This window comes from Hyaena hyaena, unplaced genomic scaffold, assembly GCF_003009895.1.
Source record: "Hyaena hyaena isolate Hyena2069 unplaced genomic scaffold, ASM300989v1 scaffold_150, whole genome shotgun sequence".
NCBI classification, from domain to species: Eukaryota; Metazoa; Chordata; class Mammalia; order Carnivora; family Hyaenidae; genus Hyaena; species Hyaena hyaena.
The window spans coordinates 2,531,511-2,544,568 of NW_024080782.1; the positions used below are offsets into that span (position 1 = coordinate 2,531,511).

Consider the following 13,058-nt stretch of genomic DNA (forward strand, 5'->3'; position numbering starts at 1 on the left):
TTTATGACCATCCTAGGATAGTTTCAATTCTGTAATATTTAAAACCATCTATTGGAGAGCCTGGGTGGCTCAGTTGGTTAAGTACTCGACTTCAGCTCAGGTCATGATCTCAAGGTACGTGGGTTCGAGCCTCACATGGGGCTTTGTGCTGACAGCTTAGAGCCTAGAGTCTGCTTCAGATTCTGTGTCTCCCTCTCTCTCTGCCCCTTCCCCACTCATGCTCAGTCTTTCTCTATTATAAACATTAAAAAATAAAAGAAATTAAAAAAATAAAACCGTTTATTGAGTTCCATTTGAGTAAATTGTTCTTTGGGCCAGCAATATCAATTTTTTTCAACTTGAATTCTCTGCCAGTTTTACCCTGAAATACAAAATAATTTTATCTAAGTGGAATTAAAGTTAAAAGCAAATGCTTCATGTTTTGATATCTTCCCATATATAAAATATCAAATTCTTGATTAGGTGCACAAGACATGATGAGGGCAGAAGGATAGACACTTTTCCAAAGAAAGTCTACAGATGGCCAACAGACACATGAAAAGATGCTCAACATCACTCATCAGAGAAATGCAAATTAAAACTGCAGGGAGATACCCCCTTACACCAGTCCAAATGGCTAAAATCAAGAATATAAGAAACAACAACTGTTGGTGGGGATGTGGAGAAATGAAAACCCACTTACACAGGTGGTGGGAATGCAAATTCCCCAGCCAATCTGGAAAACAGTATGGAGTTTACTCAAAAAGTTAAAAATAGAACTACCCTACAATCCAGCAATTACACCATCAAGTATGTACCCAAAGAATACAAAAATACTGATTTGAAAGGATACGTGCACCCTAATGTTTACAGTATCTACAATATCTACAATATTGTCAATATTCTACAATAGCCAAATTGTGGAAAGAGCCAAAATGTCCACTGACTAATGGATAAGGAGATGTGGTACATATACACAGTGGAATATTACTCAATCATAAAAATGAACGAAATCTTGCCATTTGCAATGACACGGATGGAGCTACAGTGTATTTTAATAAGCAAAATAAGTCAGAGAAAAATACTATATGATTTATCTCATATGTGGAATTTAGGAAACGAAACAAAACTAATGATCATGGGGTGGGGGCAGAGGCAAATCAAGAAACAGACTCTTAACTATGAACAACAAACTGATGGTTACCAGAGGGGAGGTGGATGGGACATGGGTTAAATAGATGATGGGCATTAAGGAGTATACTTGGGATGAGCACTGGACATTGTATGGACGTATTGAATCACTAAATAGTACACTGCAAACTAATATTACACTGTGTTAATTAAAAAAATTGAGTAGTGTGCCTGAGTTAGGCAATTTCTTAAATTTTGTTTTGAGCAGAAGGCAATAGTGATTGGATATTCTTATTTGAAGACCTCTTTCTAGAAGAATGGTTATCCTGGCTGGAGACAATAATGTCATTATATAACTCAATTCCCATTTTTTCTTTTTGACGAACCAAGCAAAGCATTTCTCAAAGTTAGGCACTAGAGAACGATGCTTATGGTTCAGTCCAATTTGTAAGCCAAAGCAATGTTGTCTGAGTGGCATTACCTCACACAAGTCTGAAATGTGTCACTCCCCAAGAGCAAAAATAAATTTGAAGCACGAGAATCCTGTGAGAGAAACTCTACCAAGTAGATATTATGTAGCCTAGTCATTGCCTTGGAAAATCATAACAGAACACATCAGCATTTTGAAACATCACAGTCCAGTGAAGGACTAATACCATACTCCAAAACAGGAGTATGAAGTATTAAAAAAAAAAAAAATCCTCATGACCTAGAATTTAGTTCTCTAGGGAGGCACTGAGGCTTATCTTGACCTTTACTATTCATGCTCCCTAACACAGTTTGATGTTAACCTGATAATCTTGGATTCATTTGAACTGCTTTCTTGAAGACTGAAACATGACTAAGTTTAGAACAGAGGGAAACACGTCAGTGCATGCATTTTAAGCACAATGATATTTGAGGTAAGGAAGGCTGAAAATCTGTCATCCCCAGTACAAGTCTCTGAGCAACCTCATACCAAGCCAGTTTCATAGATTATGCAGAATCTACAAAGTATAAATTAAGTGCTTAATGCCTAGGATGGGAATAGTAATTAAAATAGAATGGATCATGTACTTTTCTTTAGAATATTATGTTTGGGAAAAATTACACTTAAAAAAATTTAAAATCCAAGGCAATACACACTCCAGAATAACATAGTATAATAATTTTTCTCAGGAGATGTGGAAACACACAGGTATAAGACTTCCAGTCAGTGGGATTATTTAACCAGTTAAGATTCATATGCTTAAAACCTACCAAAGTTAGCTTTGAAATAGACTTCTTAAGTCAAACAATAGCAGGTTGGAGTAATAATAGTAGGTTAATTCTATAAACTATACTATTAACCTTAACACTCTAATCATGAACATGTATTGCACAGCATGGAAAACTGCTCATGACATAAAATGAGATTAAAAGGCAGTATACTGGAGTATGCACCTAGTATGGTTACAACTGTGTAAAATGATATGAATGAGGCTTAGAGGGAAAAGAGAAAAGTAAATTGTTAGGGTAGGATTATATGTGACTTGCTTTTCAGGATTTCTACTATTACTTTTGATAATGGAAATTTTGGAAAGACTACAGAAGTAGAACATCCTATATGTAAGACATTGAAGAAGAAAGGCAGAGGGTGCCTGGGTGGCTCAGTTGGTTAAGTGCCCAACTCTTGATTTTGGCTCAGGTCATGATCTCACAACTTCTTGGGTTCAAGCCCCGCATCAGGCTATGTGCTGATGGCATGGAGTTTGCTAAGGATTCTTGCTGTTTCTCTATGCCCCTCCCCCACGTGCAATGTCTCTGTCTCTCTTGAATAAATGAACTTAAAAAAATAAAGGCCGGCAATATCGGAGCTGTGAGAGACATTTGATTAAGTGATTGTAGATAATCTACTTCTTGTAAGATATAACATAAGCATACTTTATTACCAAGTAGTTTGACTTTTGCCTAGATGGTGAAAGATGATGGTATAGGTCTGTTTCTTGAGTAGTTTTAATTCAAATAGTCAATTGTACATAATCTATGGCCCTAATAGTTGTATTTCCAGGAAGGGTAACCTATAATAAACATAACTGAACTGGTGGGAGGGTAGCGAGGGCAGGCAAGCAGGGAGAGGAGAAATACAGGTAACAGCTTGAGATAATCAGAACACACACACACACACACACAGTCATTTGCCTCCTATTACCCCTATCTCACTTCCAATCCTACCCTGAAGGTTTTCTGCTCCTCTGGTAGTGGCCAACATGTATATCTAGCTGTGATTACTGATTGTGGAAATAGGTTTGGACTCACACTTGCTTGGGTACTAATCTTGCCTCTACTACTTACTAAGCTAGAGGCTTGAACAAGTTAGTAAGCTCTGAAACTCAATTTTCTCATTTATAAAAAGTATAAACCAGTTTCATGTAGGATGTATAAAGGTTATCAAGGCATCCTACATGGAGTGGCTAACAGTACCTGTGTACAGCAGCTGTTAAATAAAGTTTGTTCTCTCCCCATCTTTCCCCCCACCCCCTTTGTACACAGGACTCTGGTATTCAAGTATTTGACAGTTTAGGTAAAATGAAGGTAAATCCACTTTAGCTGTAGGTTGTTTTCACATCTTGCCCCTTCCCCTATATTTACCCTTAACACAGACCAGAAACCCTAGGCTATAACCAACTCAATGGCAGAACGAGGCCGGGCCAGACTTGTTTGGACATCAAAGACCAGAATGAGTTTCCTGGGTTGGCTCTATTTGTAAGCTGTATTTAACGCTGCAGTTCTATCTCATCTGGCTTTTAGAGCTGGCTGCCCAATACAATAGCCACCAGCCGTTCACACTAAGAATAAAGAAAATGCATTTGAAATGTTGATAAGTCACATTTCAAACACTCAGTGGGCACATGTAGCTAGTAGCTATCAAATCAGGTGGCACAGATATAGAACATGGTCACTGCAGAACATTTGGAACTCTGCTTTAACGTTCTGAAGGTATCAGTGGGACTAAGAGATGTCCTAGGATTAGTGCCCATCATATTCGTTATTTTGCATCTTTTGGACTGGAAAAATAAACTCAGATACTGATGGAGGGAGTTGGTAGAAGAAACACTTGATTAGGGGCCTCAATATACACACGCATTCCAGGCATCAGCAGCCTATGAGACATCAATAGCATTCTTTCCCACATACCACAGCCCAGTTGTAAAGTGATAAGGTAGTTCAACCTCAGAGTAATTTTAGTGACATTTTTGCTAGCAAGGATGAGCATCAAATCCTTAACCAAACCCTGGTGCTCTGTGCAAAAGGTTAAATCTCTCTAGATCCGCCCACACTGTTGCATACAGGATTGTTGAATCCCTGTATTGCACACCTGAAGCTAATAGAATATTATATGGTTAACTATACTGGCATTTTTTTTAAAAGCAGCAGTATCATATAAAGATATACAGCATTAAAGATTTCCTAAGCAGTGACGGTTTTTTGTTTCTGTGCAACAGAGTAGTAGACTGTGATGCTACAAGTATCTGTGATGGGCATTGGTGGGGAGGAGGGGACACCAAGCTACTCCAGCTGTTCAGTTTTCACTCTGAATTACTCGAATCAATTGTTAATTAAGGCTGGTCCCTAATAATCTGCTTTGTCAACAGAGGGCCCTCGTGAGTTATCATCCCTGCAGTCATCTCAAACTCATTATAAGCCACAACATATCAGCCAGTCACTAGGGACCTACAATTTTTAAAATAAAGCATTAGCCCACTTTAAATAAAATACATGTATTGTCCTCATGATCAAATGTTCATGTTTCTCCCACAAAGGAGCTCTTAGGAAGTTTTCATCCACTCAGGCACATGTGCTTCATCTGGACTGCTGAGCCCTACTGAGACCCCTGGGCGGTGGGCAGGAGGAGGGGAGCGAGGGGGTTCTGCCTAAAAGACCAGCACAACTATAAGTTCATGGTCTCCCAACCTGAGTGGGTGTCACCACTTCCGGATCATCCCTCTGCCTCCCTCGTCAGCACTCTGTCATTATTCATACACCAGACATTTTAATACTCTCAGTTTCTTTAGATCTCTGACCCTTCCACCTTCCCCTCCCTCAGCAGATGGTCTTGCCTCCGACTTCAGACGGTACAGAAGCCATTAGATGGGGATTTAAGTTTCCTGCCCCCAAACCTACACATTCACCTACAAGGAAGCCCTCTCATTCTATTTCTTGCTTGCTGCACGGAAGAGGTATATCCAGACCAGTTACCTCCTGTCTTCTCGAAGACTTCCCTGGTCACTTTCTACCAGACCTTATGTGCCCCTTTCTCTTGGCTCCATCCCAGCAGCACTGAACTGTACAAGTCCCTTTTATTATTATTTTTCTTAATTTTTAATGTTTATTTTATTTTTGAGAGAGAGACAGAGTCCAAGCAGGTAAGGAGCAGAGAAAGAGAGGGAGACACAGAATCCAAAGCAGGCTCCAAGCTCTGAGCTGTCAGCACAGAGCCCCATGTGAAGCTCGAACTCACGAACCTTGAGATCATGACCTGAGCCGAAGTTGGATGCTGAAGTGACTGAACCACTCAGGCACCCTTCTTTTATCTTAAATCAACTTTTCTTCCCCATAGATTCCCCTTTCTCTCATCTTTATAGCGAAATATCTTAAGGCTTATCTAAACCTACCTTCTGCACTTGCCCTTGACTCCACCTTTTGCCTTCTGGATTCCAGTTTGACTAGGCCACTGAAATTATCTTCATCAGGATCACCAACTACCTCTTTGTTGCTAAGAATCAATAGGCACTTTTTAGTCATTATCTTACCCTTTACAGAGCATTTGGACTTAACAACTCTTTGCTCATTCTTGAAATGTAATTTTCTTTAGGCTTCCATGACAACATACTCAAATGCTCTTTCTCCTGTGTTTCTGGCTCATCATTAATCTCTCTCATTGTAGTAAATACACGGTACAGAAATTTTACCATTTTCACCATTTAAATGTACAGTTTAGTAATGTCAAGTACATTCACATTGTTGTGTGACCATCATCAGCATCCATCTCCAGATCACTTTTCATGTTATAAAACAAACTCTATATCCATTAAGTAACTCACCTTCATCTCCCTCTCCCCAGCCCTCGAAAACCACCATTCTACTTCCCCCACCTACGAATTTTATTCCAGGTAACTCATGAGTGGTATCATACAATATTTCTCTTTCTGTGGACAGCTTTTTCAACATAATGTCAAGTTTCATCTGCATCATAGTATGTAACCTAATTTCCTTTAAGGCACAAGAATATTTCATTGCATGTATATACTATGCTTTGTTCATCCCTTCCACGGTTAATGGAACTTGGATCGCTGCTACCTTTTGCCTGCTGTCAATAATGCTGCTATGAAAATGGGTGTATTCTTTTTCTTAATCTACCTCCTCAATATTGGTCATCTTCAAGGTTTTACTCTCCTGGGGCGATTTTAGCTATACTCACGGCTTACTGCTTATATGCTAGTGTCTCCCAAAGCTGTATTTGTGGTTTATTTCTCTTTTGGGGTTCAGATCCCAAATCCCCACATATTCATTTAGATGTCACAGGCACCCTAAACGCAACATGCTCAACACTAAGCTTCAGATCCTTGACATCACACGTGTAATGTTCCATTACCCTGTGTTTCCTATCTCAGCAAGTAATACCATCAAACCACTCATACCAGGCACCTGGCTGTCACCCTCTGGCAACCGTAACACTGCCACTGACAGAACTTTAGGGAGCCCACTCAATTCCATGGTCACTAGCAGGCTGTTTCTCACTGTAGCATGGGGGTCCCAAGGGTCAGTCTGTGCTCCTCCAAAACACCCCTCTCCATGAAACATTAACACCTCCCTGTAGCTCTTACCTTATTTTTCTTCTCAGCACTGAAATAGTGCTTATTACATAGCAAGCCCTCTATGCACATGTCCAGTGAATTAAACCTTGACCTCTTCCTTACCCAATCCTGTCTATCTCACATTCACCCACCTCGCTACCCCAGCTGCCAGAAGGACCATTTTAAAATATGAAACTGGCAGTTTTACTTCTCTACTTAAAGCACTTCAACGATTACTTTCCAGAATACAACCCAGGGGTGCCTAGGTGGCTAAGTCAGTTGAGTATCTGATGTTGGCTCAGATCATGATCTCACAGTTCAGGGGCCCTGCTTTGGGCTCACTGCTGTCAGCACAGATCTGCTTCAGGTCCTCTGTACCTGCCTCTCTCTGCCCCTCCCCCGTTCATGCATGTGGGCTCTCTTTCTCTCTCTCAAAAATAAACATTAAAAAATTATATATATATATGTATATATATATATATATACATATATATGTATATGTGTATACATATATATAAATAACCCAAAGGTCTTCGCTGGCCTGCCAAGTCCCTTCTTGATCTGTCTTTCATGCCTCTCTTGATGCTGCTCATTACTGAACCTCTTTTAACTCAGCTAATATGCCATATGCTTCTCTTATTTTCTTTCCAAATCTTTGAAGAGGCTGCTAGTTTTTCTACCTGAACAACACTCTCTTCTCTACAGTCCCCTTCTCCTCAACACCTGCTGCCTCCTTGTTTTCCTTCAGGTCTTAGAGGAGAGGTCCCTTCCTCTTAGAAGCCTCATCTAATCTCCCTGCTCCAGATGTGGCTTCGTTGTCACTGCTGGGGGCTCCTGTGGCCTCCTACCCTTCTCCCTACACAGTGCTCAGCACCCTGCCATGGGGCTGCCTGCTCTGTGACTTTCCTACATTGGGCCATAGCTGCATCAGGGTGCAGACTCTGAATTTCTTGCCCAAAACCTACCTTCCGCCTCTTGCACAGTGGTGGGGCCATGGTCAAGGCTTAATATTTTAATATGTAATTTTTAAAAATTAGCCTGAGACATTTAAAACATGCAGAAAAATAGAAAAAATTATATAATAGCATCAAATACACTCCTACTCACCAGCTAGATTTTGTAATTGTTAATATTTAACTATATTTTGAGTAATCTCTGTATGTGACACATTTTAGAGTTAAGTAACAGAAAATTCCTAACTCTTATCAACATGTCCATAAACCACATAAAACAAGCTGCTGAAGGGTGAAGAACCATGAATAAAACCCTCTAAATTGCTCCTTAAGCATAGATAAATGAAATTCAGAAATGAGGATATTAAGTTCTGCACCAGACACTCTTATAAATGTATTCTCATTGCATCATTTAATTGTCCTGAGCTTTATAGGGTAAGCTTATTAATACATAAAATTCTATATATAAAATTGACCCCTGTCAAGAACCTGTAGCTCTAGGAGGGAAGGAGAAAAAAAAAATACTCGCTGAGTGCCCATGATATATCTAACACATTATCTCCAAGTGTTCTACAACAAACTCAAGAAGTAAAAACTCACTGTGGCCAAGTTATTTGCCCAGATGCTAAAGGGGGAAAATGGCAGATGTGGGAATTTGTTCTGCATTTCCCTACTACTCATCCATTCATCACTGTTTAAAAAATTTTTAATTACTTTAATTTTAAATTAAATTAAAATTAAAATTTTAATTTAATGTAAAAATTAAAATTTAAAGTTTGTTAACAGGGGTCTGAAATGGGTAAAACACATATTGCTTCTACATGCAGGAAAAAAAATGCATAGGCTAATTCTCTTTTTAGTTCTTGTTACTAGTACGGTATGGATAGGCCAGGAAAATTGCAGCACTGAGCAAGGAACAAGCAGTGAGGGAGTCAGAAGCCAGGGTCTGGTACCTGGACTTGGTCAAACATCCAATGGTAGGTTTGTTACTTAACTCTCCTCACCCAAGAATGTTCATCTTTAAAATGGGGGAGTTGGATTAGATTGAGGTTCCTTCCAGCTGTTTAAAGAACAAGATACACATGAAACCCTTTTAATTCTTAGTGATTTGCTTCAGTCCTCAGCTGGGGAGGGCCAGAGACACCCCCCCCCCCCGGCCCCAGCTCAGTGCATTCTCAGCGAATATACTCACCAGGGACAGAGCAGGGAGGGGGCTATAAGTATAGGCCAATTTTAATTGGAATGCTGGGTCAGCCAACTAGAATAACCTTTAAACTTAGAGAAGCACATCTCCCACAGATTATGATATGGAAACTAATGAGGGAGACTGTGAGAAGAGGAGCCAAGAAAAAGCTCCTCTTCCAGAGAGGACTCTGGCTTCATCCCTACCCCCAACGGATCCTCTACTAGACAAGCCATCCTACGTAGCATATATTTTTTAAAAGGGTCAATTCCATTAGATGCTAAGCTTTAAGAGCTCTATCTTGTTTACCCTTATAATCTTAGCTTTTAGTGTGGCATGTGGCACATAGTCAGCTATCCATAAATGTTTAAGATATGAACAGCCAGTCTCCTCACCTGCGTATTCCAATCCAACTCACCTCCAAGGTTCAGCTCAGATGCCATCTCTACCTCCACCCCAACCTAGCCTTCAACCTGCCCTCCCAAGCTCCCAACCTTTCTGTATTTCTCCCATGGTGTATCTCATTTTGTATACAGTTATAGAGATTACATATATCTCTCTTAGCTTCCCAAGAAGGTTAGACTCAGAGACATAGGCTATCTTCTGCTCACCGTGGAAACTCTACAATATATAGTTTAGAGCAGGCACTCAATGCATGTTTGTGGAAAAAGCTTATTGTTTACACATGTATATTAAAGCAACTAGTACGGTTCTTTCCATATAGGAGACACTCAAATATTTTTGAATTACATGCTCTTTCTGATCAAGTTGTAATGAGGCTAATACTCTTGGTTTGGGAAGAAATTACAAACCTTTTGGGAAGAAATGTGATAAATTAGTTTAAAAGTCCTAAAAATGGTCCAATCTTTGAATAATCCACTTCTAGGATTTTGTACCAAGGAAATAACAACAATAAAAATATACAAAGTAGACTGAACCAAGCCAACCAACGATCACAAAATTGGAGGCTAATATGTATGGCACATTGATATAATAGTATTCTAGGGATAGTTCTAGAGATCTTGAAAGAGGCTTATGACTAACACTAAGTAAAACACAAAGTTCACATCCAATATAGAAAAATAGGAATGTTTGTGAGAAAAGAAAATATACAAAAAATAAAACCCACAAAGTTATTTTGGGAATCATGTTGTTATGGGTTATTTTCTTCTTTCCAAACTTTCCTATATCATTTTTGTAATAAAAGTTGGTATAGTCAACATTAATATTTCCTTAATGTGGCTATAGTTTCCATAGATTTTCCATAGGCCTATTTAGTGAGAACCAAAGCATAATATCAAATTGTCTACTCAACAGCTATGCTCCGGGATTTAACTCTAGGATTCAAAGGATACCTCACTAGGGAGGCTATTCTGGGTCATGAGGTAGAAGGTACAGGTATTGTTGTGTATAGTGCAGAAACGGATCTGGATAAGAAGCAAGCAGCTAGACTCAGTCAAAGATTCTCAGGAACCACAGAAGTGAGTGAGAAGACTCACTCAAGCAACTATTAATACTAGAGGGTTAAATAAGGAGGCTGCAACCCAGAAGGGATATGAAGAGAAAGGAGAGGAATTAAGAATAGCAGTCTTCTTGGTAAGGGGATAGGAAATGGTGGAGAAATATTATCTCACAAGGGTCTATAAACTATGGCCTGCCAACCAAACGCCATCTACTATCTGTTTCTGTCAATAAAGTTTTATTGGAACACAGCCAAGGCCATTCATTTATGTATTGTGCATGGCAGTTTTCACACTACAATGAGTTGAATAGTTGTGACAGAGACTGTATGGCCCATAAGGCACAAAACTTTCATGATGTGGCTCTTTACAGAAAAGGGAGCATTTGTCCTGTAATCCTAGATATAAAGACATAAACAGACGCCCTGTTTTAGGCATTACGATAATTTTTTCTAGTACTTTTTCTTTGAACATACCAGCCTAGGAGATAGCCATCTATAGAATTTATCATCCATATGCAGATACTTTTGAGGGTGAAAGGGGGTGCTAATGAGACCACGCTCTAAGACAATGAAGTAAATCAGGACTGTCTCAGACACGTGGGGCCCCTACTGGAAGGGCGTAGCAAAAGAGGTTTTAAAGAGCACTCAAGGTCTGCTTCTATGAAGCAAGCTGAAGTGACTTGTACCTCCTTGGCTCTTTCTATTTCAATTGCCCTTAGATGCTTTTCTACTTCCTTCTGTCCCAGACCTGGTCCCTGAAAAGTCCAGCTGTTTGGATACAATTGAGAGTTCAGTATCTCCAATTTCATTAGAGTGAAAGGAGAAAAGTTTACTCATCCCACTTAAATAATTTATTTCACATCAATACATGAATTTCATATCTGCCAATTTCATGTGGTTTAATATCAAGACAACTCCTTAAAATGCTCTTCTTTTTTAGGATTTATGCTTTCTTTTCTCAAATAATTCAGAAATGACCAGGAATCACAGCATTTGTCACAATCAAACCCCAAACCAAACATATTATCCATTGATTTGGGCTTTTAATATTGATACTTTTTTTTGGTAAAAACTTTTCATATTGAGGGTAAAGAAATAAAACTAAAGATGTTTAGAGTATTTTTTGGTGAAGTTGGACGTTTTACTATGAGACTGTTCTCTGAACAATAGTAGCTCACAGAGTTGAAATCTCTGTGGATGGCTTTCTAAAGATTGCCATCTGGTGGAATTTCAGTTAATCGTTCCTTTGTTCTAGGGAGTTGCTGGAGGTGAGTGAACCTCAAAGGCATTAGACAGACTCAGAATGCCAGTGAGAAGTAAGCAAAATTCAAATGATAGGGTCTCAAACACAAATCCAAAACTGAAAAAAAAAAAAATGAAGCTTTGAGTCTTTGCCTCCTTCCCAAATCCTCTCCACAGTCTATTGTAAAGTCTGAGCATTTGTCTTCATTTGATTATAAATAAATGAAATAAAAAATTTGTTCATAAGTAACACTAAATGTCCTGAGATTACTTGACCACATCTTGATATTCTCCCTTCGCTTATCACTAATAATATCTCCAAAATTAAACTTTAATTGGTTTGGCCATTTTTAGAGGAATTGCTGACAGCAGTTAATTAGCCTTAATACACTTGGGAGATGGATTATAGTTTGAAAAATAATGTTTTAATGGAGCATGTTTACTGGAATACTTTAACTGTATAAGAAATTTTGAAAATAACTTGTTACAAAGACATCAATATTTCAATTTCATCCATAGACAAGGATTCCCACACCATTTTATATTTAAACCTTACCTTGAGCATCCAGGCTCTCTCCCTGGCTGTCGAGACGAACTGGACCGGTGAGAAGTGGGATTCTGGGATAATAAAAAAAAGAAAAAGAACATTTAATAGGATGAAAACATAGGAGCAAAGAGTTCGTTGGGTGTGGTTAGCAATGAAAAGGGACATGGAAACATACACACAGTAACAAAATACAGTTGGTTTTACCATAGGAGAGAGATTAAGTTAGGCAAGCAAGAGGGCTCTCCATCTATACTTTAGATCAATTTTTAGGTTAATGATGGTTTGTGAATATTTAGTATGTCATTTTAATGAAAGTAATTTATTTTTTCACCTTTCTCCCCGATAGTCTGATGTAATGAGAACTCATGTATTAGCAAGAAGCAGGGCCTCTACTGGGGTATCAAAGGCCAACATCAAACTTCCTTAAACTTCAGCTTATTTGCAGGTTTTATTTTATTTTTTTAGAGTAGGCTCCATGCCTTGCACAGAGTTCAATGTGGGGTTTGAACTCACCACCCTGAGAATCAAGACCTGAGCAGAGAGATCAAGAGTCAGATGCTTAACCGACTGAGCCACTTAGGTGGCCCCTATTTCAGGTTTCAGATCTAGTGTCAACACAGGCTGATTCTTAGTCAAAAGATATTTTTAAATAGTTTATTATATTTATTTTTTAAATTTATTTAAATTATAAAAAAATCTTTATTTTTGAAAGAGAGAGACAGGCCGAGCAGGGGAGGAACATAGA

At 38.9% G+C, this 13,058-nt stretch overlaps 1 protein-coding gene across 1 annotated transcript in view; it reads right to left on the reverse strand.

Annotated features, from left to right (window-relative positions):
- The window catches only part of MAPRE2 (microtubule associated protein RP/EB family member 2), a 129,346-nt gene extending 116,962 nt beyond the window's left edge, over positions 1-12,384 (reverse strand). The window contains exon 1 of the mRNA XM_039238889.1: positions 12,323-12,384. The gene's annotated coding sequence lies outside the window, so the exon portion shown is untranslated. The remainder of the gene's footprint in view (positions 1-12,322) is intronic.
- Between the last annotated feature and the right edge of the window lie 674 nt (positions 12,385-13,058).